Here is a 15,418-nt window from a genome sequence, read left to right as displayed (position 1 = left end):
GTTGTGCTCTAATGGCTAGCATACCTGCCTAATAAACAAGAAGACCTGGGTTCAAGTCCTACCCCTGGCACAAGTTTTAATTCCTTTCTTCAGCTTCCATCATTATTATAGATAAAGATAAGACTCGAATATCTAAAAGAAAAAAAATTAGTTATATCAGATCTATAGGTAAATGCCATAGTGTGTTTGAGACTATAGGCAGGACACAACATCACCTTGCAGGAATTTGACTAAGCAGTAAAGACACAGCAAGAAATTCGCTAAGCAAATGAAACAGAACTGAAGAGATACGAATGACGTCATAGAGTGGAGACTTTCATCAGCGACGTAAATACTCCACTCGCACTAGCTTAGAACACTGGACCAATAGCATCGATGGCGTTCATGTCATTCACACTCGATTCTCTGGTCATGGTGGGGTAGGATCTTGGGTGTGACATTGTTCTAGTGTGGGCTCTCCACTTGCTGTCTCACGAGGAAATCAACGATCTGTAGCCGAGGATAATGAAGTCTGGCATCCAGCAATGACGTCAGCACCGCAGCCAGCGCAGTTATGCTCTGAAGGAATGTAATTAAATTTTGTTGGCTCCAGAACCTGTCGTGGAGCTGAGTGAAACAACGGTAATGCTACGTTTCTTGTGCAGTATTCCTCTGGGCTTCAAGCTGGACTATTGCCTCGATAGCTCATCGTGGCCACAGAACTCTGAACTGTGATTGTTACTAGAGCCTCTTCAAATATACAGGGGGGTCCACTGATCGTGACCGGACCAAATATCACACGAAATAAGCGTAAACGAAAAAACTACAAAGAACGAAACTCGTCTAGCTTGAAAGGGAAAACTAGATGGCGCTACGGTTGGCCCGCCAGATGGCCCTGCCATAGGTCAAACGGATATCAGCTGCGTTTTTTTTAATAGGAACCCCCATTTTTTTCATATTCGTGTACTACGTGAAGGAATATGAATGTTTTAGTTGGACCACTTTTTTATCTTTGTGATAGATGGCGCTGTAATAGTCACTAACATATGGCTCACAATTTTAGACGAACAGTTGGTAATAGGTAGGTTTTTTACATTAAAATACAGAACGTAGGTACGTTTGAACATTTTTTTTGGTTGTTCCAATGTGATACATGTACCTTTTTGAACTTATCATTTCTGAGAACGCATGCTGTTACATCGTTCTTCTTCTTCTTCCGTATCCGGATGCACCAATTATATCTTCCCTTCCCAGTAATTAGCAACGTAGTTTGCTTTGTCATTGACTTTCAAAATACCATCTTTAGTGCATGTTATAGACATATCTGGGCAAATCAGTAGGTGGTCCAAGTCCTGTATTGCTCCGCATTCACACCTGTCGCTATCACTGTAACCCCATTTAAATAGGTTTGATTTGCACCCAGTTACTCCAGTGCGCAGCCGGTTTAATGACCTCCAAGTTGTAAAAGGTAGTTGATATCCTGCAGATCCCTCCTCAAGTAGTTCCATTGTGGAGTGTGGCACCATTTCTTCCCAAAGAGATAGCGTGATTACCTGTAAATACCACAATAATGAAATAAATACTGAAAATAATGTCCGTCAGCCTCAATGCATTTGGCATTACGTGTAACGACATTCCTCTCAACGGCGAGTAGTTTGCCTTCCGTAATGTTCGCACATGCATTGACAAAGCGCTGACGCATGTGGTCAGGCGTTGTCGGTGGATCACGATAGCAAATATCCTTCAACTTTCCCCACAGAAAGAAATCCGGGGATGTCATATCCGGTGAACGTGCGGGCCATGGTATGGTGCTTCGACGACCAATCCACCTGTCATGAAATATACTATTCAATACCGCTTCAACCGCACACGAGCTATGTGACGGACATCCATCATGTTGGAAGTACATCGCAATTCTGTCATGCAGTGAAACATCTTGTAGTAACATCGGTAGAACATTACGTAGGAAATCAGCATACATTGCACCATTTAGATTGCAATCGATAAAATGGGGGCCATTTATAATTCCTCCCATAATGCTGCACCATACATTAACCCGCCAAGGTCGCTGATGTTCCACTTGTCGCAGCCATCATGGATTTTCCGTTGCCCAATAGTGCATATTATGCCGGTTTACATTACCGTTGTTGGTGAATGACGCTTCGTCGCTAAATAGAACGCGTGCGAAAAATCTGTCATCGTCCCATAATTTCTCTTGTGCCCATAGGCAGAACTGTACACGACGTTCAAATTCATCGCCACGCAATTCATGGCGCATATAAATATGGTGCGGGTGCAATCGAGTTTGATGTAGCATTCTCAACACCGACGTTTCTGAGACTCCCAATTCTCGCGCAATTTGTCTGCTACTGATGTGCGGATTAGCCGCGGCAGCACCTAAAACACCTACTTGGGCATCATTATTTGTTGCAGGTCGTGGTTGACGTTTCACATGTGGCTCAACACTTCCTGTTTCCTTAAATAACGTAACTATCCTGCGAACGGTCCGGACACTTCGATGATGTCGTCCAGGATACCGAGCAGCATACATAGCACAAGCTCGTTCGGCATTTTGATCGCAATAGCCATACATCAACACGATTTCGACCGTTTCTGCAATTGGTAAACGGTCCATTTTAACGCAGATAATGTGTCACGAAGCAAATACCGTCCGCACTGGCGGAATGTTACGTGATACCAAGTACTTACACGTTTTTGACTATTACAGAGCCATCTACCACAAAGTGAAAAAAGTGGTCCAACTAAAACATTCAAATTTCTTTACGTACTACACGAATATGTAATAAAATGGGGTGAAACGCGTACGTTTCATATGTATTCAGTACCAGCTATGGCGAGGCATGACAGAATCTCTGACCAGAGAGTTATTTATCGTTGCTAGTCTGCGCTTGACCGCGCGAGAGTTCTGTTGCGTGTAGCGAGTCGGCAGGAACAGTAGTGGTGTGTGAGGAGTCGGCAGAGCGAGTAGCGAGTGGACGGTTGTACTGAGCGGGCGTCGGCATGCGTCGGCGGCATGCTCTCCTTCCATCTCTGGTCACGATTCAGGACGAGGTATATTGTTTTAGAAGGTAATGAAGCAGCATTGCGCTCAGCTAATGACATATGTTAATTCTAATTAATTTGTTCACGAATTGCCCCAATAATAATTTTTTTTCAAAGTAACTGTTTTTAAACAAAAAGATTCATTTCAAGTCAAGTAATATTTCCTATGCATTCCCTCCAAGAATTAAAATCTGCTCGGATATTGATGCAGTTTTACTGAGGTAAGAATTTTGGTTTCTCTATTCAGGTTTAATTATTTCACAGGGCCGAAGGTCAGCGCAGCTGCCCTTATGAAATTTATCAGGTTCATCTTAACGTTAATTTAGTGGGGACTTAACATTTTTGCACATTTTTATTATCATTGAGTTTTATTACTGTGGGAAGCTAACAAATGGCTCTATTTGCATTTTCATTCAATTCTTTTCATTTAAAAAATTCTTGCGGGGAGGTTACACTTGGCGACATCCGGACCAGGATCGTATTTCTTTGAGAAACTTCTGAAAAGTAGTCAGATATCTGCTCTTATTTACTAAATATAATTAGCATTTGGTGCAACGTTTTACTAATTTTGTGACTTTCTCTCACAGATCATCGGCAATTGTTGCTCTTTGTTGTATTTGTATTTGTTGGATTTTGTATTGTCTTTGTCTCATTTGTGAATAATTGTGACTAGTTTAAAAATGCCGCGAAAGACTGTTAATAGTACATCGCGAGGTATAATGAGTGAAATAACCGACTTAAATAACTTCACCGATAGTACTTGTGACACACAGTGTATTGATGACGATCCTCCGTTTACTGACAATCAGTACGTACCGACGACTAATAATGATTTTGATCTCATTGATGAACAGATAAATTCAATTGCGTCGTCTGTTAATTTAACGACAATTGATGACGCGGGGCGTTCTGTTGCAATGAGCGCTGCCCAGGTCAACACAACCGCATTGTAAAATTTACGTAATGAACAGACAAATTTCTCTAATGAAAACGAACGATGTAATCAGAATGCGTCGGATTTATTTAATTCCGAGGTAGTGACTAACAGTGCGCATCCGATGGGCAAACCTTTTGGGGAATCGCAGATTGTCCAAATGGATACACAAAACGTGTCAATTGCAGACACGCCATCAAACAGGACAGTGAATAGAGTATGTAATAATGGTCTGGATCAAATTATGGCATTATTGCTACAAATTAGTGAAGATAACAAACAATTTAAGGAAAATTTCAAACAAATAGATAACAATTCCAAACAACAGAGTGAAGATAACAAACAATTTAGTGAAAATTTCAAACAACTAGATAAAAAACAAGACAATCTTAAAGAAGATCTCAAACAACAGCTTAATGAAAATAACGAAAATCTCAAACAACAGCTCAATGAAAAATTAGACAACAGTTCCAGACAGCTTAGTGAACAGATTAGAGCCGTTGCCGCGCAGTGTCATGATACTAAGGAACAATTACGTGAGGAAATTGAGGCTTGTGCTAGGAAAAGTAGCGAAGAAATTAGATCTGTTGCGCAAGAATTAAGAGATATGCAAACAACTACAACAGAATCACTTAGAAACGAAATTAGTGCAGTCGGTAAACAATGCTCTGAAAAAGCAACACAATTACGCGACGAGTTTAAATTGATGACAGCAGAACTTTCGCGCACAATGGATGCAAAGATAGACGCGAAGTTCGACCATTAGAACAGCCAAATTGACGAGCGTTTTAATCTTCACCTACAAAACAGTGATACGCGTTTCCGTAAATTTATACAGGAACAGAATAAATTAAAACGACAAGTCATGGAAACAATCACCGCACAGAGACAAGAAGACAAACGTAAATTGTTCGCGAAAGCAAAAACATACGTAGACAACAATATTGCTATAGTGTCCAACGAAATTAATACCATCTAACAGTTGAACACAGAATTACGTGATGAAATTTCCGATCTTAAATCAAAAACAGACACACATACAACAGACTTTCAGACAGTGACAAACAGACTCGAACAATTAGAGCTAACACAGGATTCTGATGTCATCAAAGCTGACGTTAAAAAATTGAGCGAAACCACCCGTAAAATGCAAAAACAGGTTAATGCTTCTGGCACTAAAAACGATGAGCAGGCAAAAATACTGACTGAAGAATATGATGAATTGGCCAGTCGTATTGATGTTATCGAAAGTAATAATGACAACAAATCAGACGATACTTCACCGGTTTCATTTAACCAAACACCTGAATTCCAAAATTTACAGCAGACAATCAATGAGATCGATTCGTCTAATAACACATTACGTAGAAAATTATCAAGTTTACAGCAAGAGGTAACAGAGACAAAAAATATTTCAGTTAATAACACGTCACAGCATACGGCGAATTCCGAACATTTCTTACACTCACACAGCCAGTATAATTTAGGTAATCAACAAAGAGTACGTGAGTTAGATTCCGAACAATCCCGGTCAAATAGATTCTCATACAATCATGAACCTGTTCCGTCATACAGAGACGATAATTTTGATTACATACATTTTCTGTCAGTGAGAAAATTTAAAGTATTTAAAAACGATAGAGCACAGATTCACCCTCTGGATTGGATACAACAATTCAGCTTTGCTTTTCCACCGACTTGGGCCGTAACACACAAACTTGAATTTATTTGCAGTTTTCTGGAAGGCGAACCAGCAACTCGTATGAGACCGATCGCGAGACAATGCTATTCAGTAGAAGAATTTCACAATACATTTCTGTCAGCGTATTGGTCGAAGACGACACAGCGCGGAATTAAGGATCAATTAATTAGTTTACCAAATTATGAGAACTCGAATTTTCCCAGTGTCACACAATTTTTTGAGCATATGGTCCAACAAAACCAGTACCTAAGTGAACCATACAGTGAATCTGCACTTATTCAACTATGTATCTCTAAATTACCACGGTCATTAAGAGTGTCACTTTTAACGGGCCAGCAGAAGGAAAACATTTTGGCATTCAGAGATCTGTTACAGCTTTTGGAAGTACAGCAATCAGATTATTCCTTTATTAACAAAAATTTTTCTTGTAATAACCAAGGTCAACAAATGTACAGCAGTTACGATCACCCACGTAATTTCAATAGCAAAGGTAACAGACGCTTTAGGAATGACAACCACCAGAACTTTAATAGCAGACAAAATTTTGATTATCAGTATCGACAAAATTATCAGCAGGAAGAACCACATTTTAGTAACAATAGACGTTTTTCACCACAACAGCATGAAAGTCAGCCGGTTAGCTTACCTAACCAACAATGCAGTCTACAAGGTCAACCAAACTTTAATGTTTTGCCGCGTGCACGTATAGTCCCAGCTACAACAAATAGTAACGCACGGCAGCAAGGAAATAACTACGTGCAGAAAACGCAGTATTTCAATTCCTATCGCAATGCAGCGTATAGGAATGACTATCACGACAGACGTAAACATAATGAACACAATTTTCAGCGTACGTTCAATAACAGTCGGTCTTACCAGCAGCAAAATGATCAGCAACAACATATTCGTATGAATGAACCCGACAGTAGGTATCATCCAGAGCGTAATACGTCTGGAAGAAATAACAGAACAGTTCAAATAGTGGAAATGCCACACCATCTTCCCGAAAATAATAACACGTCAGATAGAATTTGACTAGATACTGTACAGGTCGCACCTTCCAGCAACACAAGCACTACTTTTGACACGCAGAATGTTGTTCACGAAAATGTTATTACTTTTGACGATATCAGAGGCACTCTTTTGCAAGAAAGACCAGTTGTTCAAAAAACTATTTCACACCCTGTCATCGAAATTAAAATTGGTTCATCGAAATTTTCAGCAGTAATCGATTCCGGATCACCTATGTCAGTAATAAATGAAGAAACTTTCAACGAGTGTAACAAAGAGAATGCCTATCCTACGTTACCATTAGGCAAAACGAAAGTAAAAGGAGCAGTATCGAGTAAAGGAGTAGATGTAAAATTACAGACACATTTATCATTTTGTATTGCAGGTCACACATTTCACTCAAATTTTTGGATTGTTCCTTTATTGACAACAGACGTTATTTTAGGTACTAATTTTCTGGTACAACACGACGCAGTTACTGATTTTCAAAATTCCTATTTAATGTTAAAGGATGAAAATGTACAATTGGCTTTAGAATTTCAGCACTCATTATCTGCAGAAGAACAAACAATTAATCGCACAGAGGTCATTTCCGTATCACGTGGCATAGACTGTAATTCCACATTGTTCACAGATACGTACGTACATAACTATAATATTCCAGACGAAGCTGACTACGACGTAATGCAGATGATTTCTGATAAAGTTAAACAAAGCAGTGCAAATACAGACGACGAACGCACGCAACTACATAAAATTCTTTTACAGCAAGCTCCAGTTTTCGACAACGTTCCTGGCACTATGTCCGGTTTTATGTATGAATTTCAAGTTAAACAGCACGACACATTTAAAGCAAAGCATTATCCCATTCCGTATATTCATAGAGAACAAGTTAAGAAAGAGTTGCAGGATATGCTTGACCAAGGAATTATTGAACCGGCAGTTAGTCCGTACATAAACCCGCTCCATATTGTTAAGAAAAAGGATGGCTCACTTCGCTTCGTGCTTCATTCACGTCACATCAATGACATAATTATTAATGAAACAGATCGACCACAGACATTAGAGGAACTTGTACAGAAATTTCACGGTACTGCTATTTATTCTACATTAGATCTGAAATCGGGATTTTGACAAATTCAGCTCCATCCGAATTGCAGAAAATACACAGCATTTCTCTGTTTTGGTGACTGTTATCAATTTTTTAAATTACCGTTTGGCTTAACAATTTCCTCAGCATCTTTTATTCGCTGTTTGAATACAACACTACCGACAGAGCTTAAAGACAGAATTACAACGTACGTAGACGACATACTTATTGCAGAAGCTAACTGGTCTGAACACAATCTGATTCTTGAACAACTGTTGCAAACTTTTCGTGCACAAGGACTCACAGTTAATCTCAGTAAATCGCATTTTGGTAAAACTTCTATAAAATTTCTTCGACATGTAATTTCAGCAGAAGGCATTACGCCTGACCCGGAAAAACTTCAAGCTATACGTGACATTACTGTTCCTACGACGAAGAAACAACTACGCAGTTTTTTGGGTTTAATTAACTTTTTTCGTAAATTTATTCATTACTCTGCTTTAGACACCCCCAGATTATGTCAATTGACACGTAAAAACACTGTTTGGTCCTGGGATAAGCAAGCACATTCTGAATTTTTGAACCTGAAACATGCTTTGTTGAATGCACCACTTTTATCGCACCCAGATCTTACAAAAAAATTTTCCATTGCCACCGACAGTTCTAACACCGCTTTAGGCGTACATATTTTCCAGGAAATTGAAGCAGATGGTTCTACAGTAATTAAAAACATCGCATTTGCAAGTCGCATTCTGTCACCTGCTGAACGAAATTATTCTGTTACTGAACTTGAAATATTAGGTGTTGTTTGGGCTTTTACGAGATTTCGGCATTTTCTTTATGGAAGACACACCACCGTCTACACAGACCATAGAGCAATACAATTTTTACTTTCGGCTAAATTTACTCACGACAGATTAAGCAGATGGAAACTTTATCTACAGGAATTTAATTTTACAATTGTTCACATTCCCGGCACACAAAATATTGTAGCAGACGCACTATCTCGGAAAAATGTTACCATTAGAAACCATTACACTGTACGCAATGACATTCTGTTTCGGCGCTCTCATCCTGACAGCAAAAATTGGTTATTATGCATTCCTGACGAACTGGTTAACAAATTAATCTGGTATACTCATTTAAGTTACGCACATTGCGGAGCTAGAAAATGTGTTCTTATACTGAGACAGAACTGTTATTTTGCCAACATAGAGAAACGTATACGACGAGTTTTAGCGTCATGTAAACTCTGCCAGAAAGCTAAGTCAAACACAACTTCACATATTCCTCCATTACATCCAATTGTACCTGTTAAATTGAGACATATGGGCGCTGTAGACATTTTTGGTCCGATTCCCAGAACTAATAGAGGTTTTTGCTACATTTTTGTCGCTGTTGAACTCACTTCAAAATTTGTTACTTCCACTCCGTTACGCAAAGCTACTGCTAAAACCGATTCGTAAGCATTTGTAAAGCATTTTCTATTTCATGTAGGGCATGTGATGAAAGTAATTTCCGACAATGGACCTCAATTTCGATCTGCTATATGGACACGTATATTACGAGCTAGAAACATTTGTCCGATCTATATATCCAGGTACCATGCTTCTTCGAACCCTTGTGAACGATTAATGAAAGAAATTGGTAAACTGTGTAGAATATACTGCCATAAAAGACATATTGATTGGGACGCATACATACACTCATTCCAGGATGTAATTCATTCCATACCAAATGAATCCACTATGCTATCTCCGTCTGTTATACTGAAAAATGCTGAACCACCTAACAAAATTAAAGAATTAGTAACATTTCGTACATCTCGTCGACTACGACACCATGAAATAATTGACATTGCGCTGAACAACATCAAACGTGCAACAGAGCGCCGGAGAAGACAACAAAAACAGGTTTGTATACGCCGTGACTTTCACATTGGACAGAAGATATTAGTACGTACACACCATTTACCTAATAAAGGAAAAGGTAGGTGCAGTAAATTTGAACTTCTATACGCAGGACCATATCGAATTCGCAGCATTCCTCACCCTAATGCTGTACACGTCGAAACTTTGAGAACCAGAAAATCGAAAGGAAACCACCATTGGTCAAACATCAAACCTTTTATTGAATGAAGATACTTTATGATTTATTATGCTATAATGCTATTTCCTAATTTTTTTATGACCACTTATGCAATTATATTCACATGAACACCTACTGATGATTATCGTACTTTTTCTTGGCAGGTGCCCGGCAAGGTAAGGTTAGCAGGTCGCTTTTCTTGTCGTTACACATCAGATCGTACATATTTTCCAGATGAACTTACACATTTTTATGACAACTTATGCAATTATATTTATGTGATTACTTACTGATGACTGTCGTATTTTTTCCTGGCAAGTGCCCGGCAAGGTAAGGTTAGCAAGTCGCTTTTCTTGTCGTTACATATCAGACTGTGCCCATTTTTCCAGATAAACTTACGTATCTTATGAATATTTATGCAATTTTATCTAGTGACATATTAATTTTATTAAATTCTCTCTCCATTAAAGTCTTTAATTACCGCCTCTACTAACTACACAACTTACAAGCTGAACACAAAGAAGGTCACATTTCTTGTCATCATTTCTTTATGTTTGTACGATTGTTTTCATATTTTGTTTGTATGCACTATGAAATAGTTAAGATATAGCAAACACCAGTTGACTTTGACATTTTGCCTTATGATATCTCAACATCGTGACTACTTTACTTTTGCTGCTGCATTGTGATACACTGGGTACATTTTTGCCTCTGAACACTATCCATGTTTTTTCACATATTACGTTTTCTGTCATGTTATGCTGTATGCTTAATTATGTTACCATAAACCAGTCATTATTTAGTGAGTATATGATGTAAATGCAAGACATTAATCTTTGTTCATCAATTACAGAAAGAAATTATGCGTGAAAGAAATAAATTAAACAAAAATGGGACTTTCACCTTCGGAATGATCAAAAGAAGATGCAAACCTCGTGAGGAAGAGTAAATGGATCAGGATTAACAAGCATTAACAAGAATATACTATACACATCGTAGAATAGCAGTCTTAACTAATTTTTTCTTTCAGAATACAAGGCGATTGATGCAGGCTGTCAGACAGAACTACACATTTTAGTTTTAGTGATGAAATATGCTAGAGATAGGGAATAGTTGTGTAATGAGTAATGAAGTGATTTTGTTTGCAGATGATAATGAATGCTGATGAATAATGATGAAGAATATGCTACTATGGATAATGAAGTTTTTCTTTACAGGTGATGATGATAATGGAGTTATGATAATATGGATAATGAAGTGATGGATAATGAAGTTTTTTCTTTACAGATGAGGATGATGTTGAAGTTTGTGTATTTATGCTATGTAGTTATTTAAGTATTTGTTGCAGTTCGTTTTGACAGTATGTGTTATATTGCATAGTAGGATGACTGAAGGTTTTGGAAAGGACAGCTAGGGAACACACACATTTTTATACACATTTCACTACCTGTTAATTCGAAGTTCACTACTTTTCAGCATTAAATGCGTTTCTTCTTTCAGCTTAATAATCCATTTTTGTATATTTTTGCAGGAGAAATTATTTATGAAATTAATGTGCTATAAGCAGTTGTTCATTAAATCTATGTCATTTATGAATGTGATTACATATACTCTACTTGTTTCATAACCTTGCTACAGCTGACTCATGACGAATGACGTTACACATCTTCATTTACAGTAATAAGTCAAATGCAAATATTATTATGCCCCAGTAATTAGTTATCGATCCCAACGCAATGCATTGCTAGCAAATAATAATAAAAATATAATAATGCTTTGTAACTGGGCAATGAATGCTACTGATTACTATATTGAGATAATCAACGATTAATTATGAACATTATTCTGTAATACTATGTTATTGACTACCTCTTGTTTTATGCTTTGAAATGAATGCTAATGATTATGGTATTGAGATAATCAATGATTAATTGTGAACATTATTCTGTAATACTATGTTATTGACTACCTCCTGTTTTATGCTTTGTAACTGGGAAATGAATGCTACTGATTACTGTATTGAGATGACCAATGATTAATTATGAACATTATTCTGTAATACTATGTTATTGACTACCTCCTGTTTTATGCTTTGTAACTGGGAAATGAATGCTACTGATTACTGTATTGAGATGACCAATGATTAATTATGAACATTATTCTGAAATACTATGTTATTGACTACCTCCTGTTTTATGCTTTGTAACTGGGAAATGAATGCTACTGATTACTGTATTCAGATGACCAATGATTAATTATGAACATTATTCTGTAATACTATGTTATTGACTACCTCCTGTTTTAAGTTATGTCTTCTGATGATTTGTAATTAGGGAATGAGTGCCAATGTTCTCTGTAAAACACCATATGAATATTATTATGTAATGACTTCTGATGATTTGTAATTAGGAAATGAGTGCCAATGTTCTCTGTAAAACACCACGTGAATATAATTATGTAATGACTTCTGATGATTTGTAATTAGTAAATGAGTGCCAATGTTCTCTGTAAAGCAATTTATGAACATTATTCTGTAATACTACATACATGGTACAGAAATGTTCAATAACTGGGCAATGAATGCCGCAAACTACTAATGTAATTCTCAGTGAAGACTAGTATGTGACTTAATGTCCTTCATCTTCTGGCCTAACTACCCTGAATTACTGCAATATCCGTTTGTCCTGTATATCCTCTTGATCATGGAGCACTATATTTGGTTTTTGCACTAATTCTACGTTGGTGTACCTTACAAGGACGTGGTGTTGACACGACATGCTGTCCACCACCTTGAGCGATGGAGACGTTATTATGGTCCCACTGTTTGGTGTACCTAATGTACTGCTAAAATGATAACATGGAATATTACTACGACATTTCAGTGTCTTGGCTACACTGACTAAGACTTCAAGGAAAAGAGCTTCAGATTGTATCACTTGGTGTTGTGCTTCAGTAGAAAGATATGGACTTTCAGTGCAGCTGCGTGCAACCTAAAGTGCTACAACCATGATGCAATCCTTCCCTTTGCTATCCTAATTCTTGTAACATAGTGAAAATCATTTTTTTGCTAACATGATTTGTATTCATGACCAATACATTTTTTTGATTTGCTGATATATTCTGAATTATAGTGCGTGTGCACTTTTGTCATTTTTCTAACATGGTTTCTACTCATTGTATGTACATTCTTTTTTTATTTGCTGATATGTTCTGAACTACAGTACATGTGCACTTATGTCATTTGTCAATGAGATTTGTACTCATTATGTCTATTTGTTGTGAAAACTTTGAAGAATTTTTCAGTGCATGTGCACTTATGTCATTTGTTAATGTTTTGTACTCACATTTTGTTATTGCCTAATATGTTTTGTACTCGGTGCATGTGCACCATATTTACTTCATTGTATGTACATTATTTTGATTTGCTGATATGTTCTGAACTACAGTACATGTGCACTTATGTTATTTGTCAATGTGTTTTGTACTCACATTTTGTTATTGCCTAATATGTTTTGTACTCGGTGCATGTGCACCATATTTACTTCATGTTCTACATCTGTATATTCTCTGTTTGTAAGGTCAATTAGTTAAGAAAAATTTGTTGCTCATGGCAAGTCCAAATGACTCACCATCGCTGCCAAATTTTTGCCTCCCCCCCAGTGGAGGGTTATGAAACGCGTACGTTTCATATGTATTCAGTACCAGCTATGGCGAGGCATGACAGAATCTCTGACCAGAGAGTTATTTATCGTTGCTAGTCTGCGCTTGACCGCGCGAGAGTTCTGTTGCGTGTAGCGAGTCGGCAGGAACAGTAGTAGTGTGTGAGGAGTCGGCAGAGCGAGTAGCGAGTGGACGGTTGTACTGAGCGGGCGTCGGCATGCGTCGGCGGCATGCTCTCCTTCCATCTCTGGTCACGATTCAGGACGAGGTATATTGTTTTAGAAGGTAATGAAGCAGCATTGCGCTCAGCTAATGGCATATGTTAATTGTAATTAATTTGTCAAAGAATTGCCCCAATAATAATTTTCTTTTAAAGTAACTGTTTTTAAACAAAAAGATTCATTTCAAGTCAAGTAATATTTCCTATGCATTCCCTCCAAGAATTAAAATTAAACATGGGCCAGCATTGCATGGAGCTGTGCCATTAAATAAGAGCAGATATTGATGCAGTTTTACTGAGGTAAGAATTTTGGTTTCTCTATTCAGGTTTAATTATTTCACAGGGCCGAAGGTCAGCGCAGCTGACCTTATGAAATTTATCAGGTTCATCTTAACGTTAATTTAGTGGGGACTTAACATTTTTGCACATTTTTATTATCACTGAGTTTTATTACTGTGGGAAGCTAACATATGGCTCTATTTGCATTTTCATTCAATTCTTTTCATTTAAAAAATTCTTGCGGGGAGGTTACAGGGGGTTCCTATTTAAAAAAAAAAACGCAGTTGATATCCGTTTGACCTATAGCGCCATCTAGCGGGCCAACCATAGCGCCATCTGGTTTCCCCCATCAAGCTAGACATGTTTCGTTGTTTTAAGTTTTTTCGTTTGACGCTTATTTCGTGAGATATTTGGCTCAGTCACTATCAAGGGACCACCCTGTATAAAGACATTCCATAAGTTCGTTACATCTTGTACACACTCAGTGTACCTATATTACTTCTGATGTCTGAGCACATCGAAAGGAAACGTTACAGCTGCAGCAGTACACGTACGTACTTGTTTCTATTTCTGGCCCTATTCTATTACAGAGTTTATTCTTCAGCTCTGTTCCATGTATTTGGGATTGGAGAGATCACATAACACACGATAGTTACACACAAATTCAATACGTTTTTCGTCATGTGTATTCATTATGATAAATTACTGCACAACAACCCGACCGTGCAGCGACCGTAGGTGACAAACTATAGGTAGCAAGAATTTTGGCCATAGCGGTAATGCGTCAGTGGGAGCACGGTTAGCACGGTGACACGAGGGGTGTGTGTGTACACTGACCTATAAATTACTAGAACAATACCTTCAAACACGTCGGTGGTATGACGGGCCGGTCACAGCACGCGTCGCTTATGTGTATGGAGGGGGTTAAATGGCCTCCGCCGTAAGCGAATGCACTTGTTGACAGCTCGGTAGCGGCCGCAAGTTCGAACGATGGCGGCTGTTTACTAAGCCTGGGTTGCCGCGTAAACACACTTTCTGTATGTGCCCTTGCCGTCCGCACTGGTAGCATTTTGAATCACGACGACGACAAGCATTCCAGTCATGATTTGGCAAGCAACAAGTAAAGGACTTCCTCAAAAATGGCTCTGAGCACTATGGGACTCAACTGCTGTGGTCATCAGTCCCCTAGAACTTAGAACTACTTAAACCTAACTAACCTAAGGACATCACACACAGCAATGCCCGAGGCAGGATTCGAACCTGCGACCGCAGCAGTCGCACGGTTCCGGACTGCGCGCCTAGAACCGCGAGACCACCGCGGCCGGCCAGGACTTCCTCACAGTCAGACATTACCTCTCACCATGGACAACGCATTGGCCGACGGCGAGTAGC

Source organism: Schistocerca nitens, chromosome 6 (assembly GCF_023898315.1).
Source record: "Schistocerca nitens isolate TAMUIC-IGC-003100 chromosome 6, iqSchNite1.1, whole genome shotgun sequence".
In the NCBI taxonomy this organism is placed as follows: domain Eukaryota; kingdom Metazoa; phylum Arthropoda; class Insecta; order Orthoptera; family Acrididae; genus Schistocerca; species Schistocerca nitens.
Note: the sequence above shows the minus strand (reverse complement) of the source record.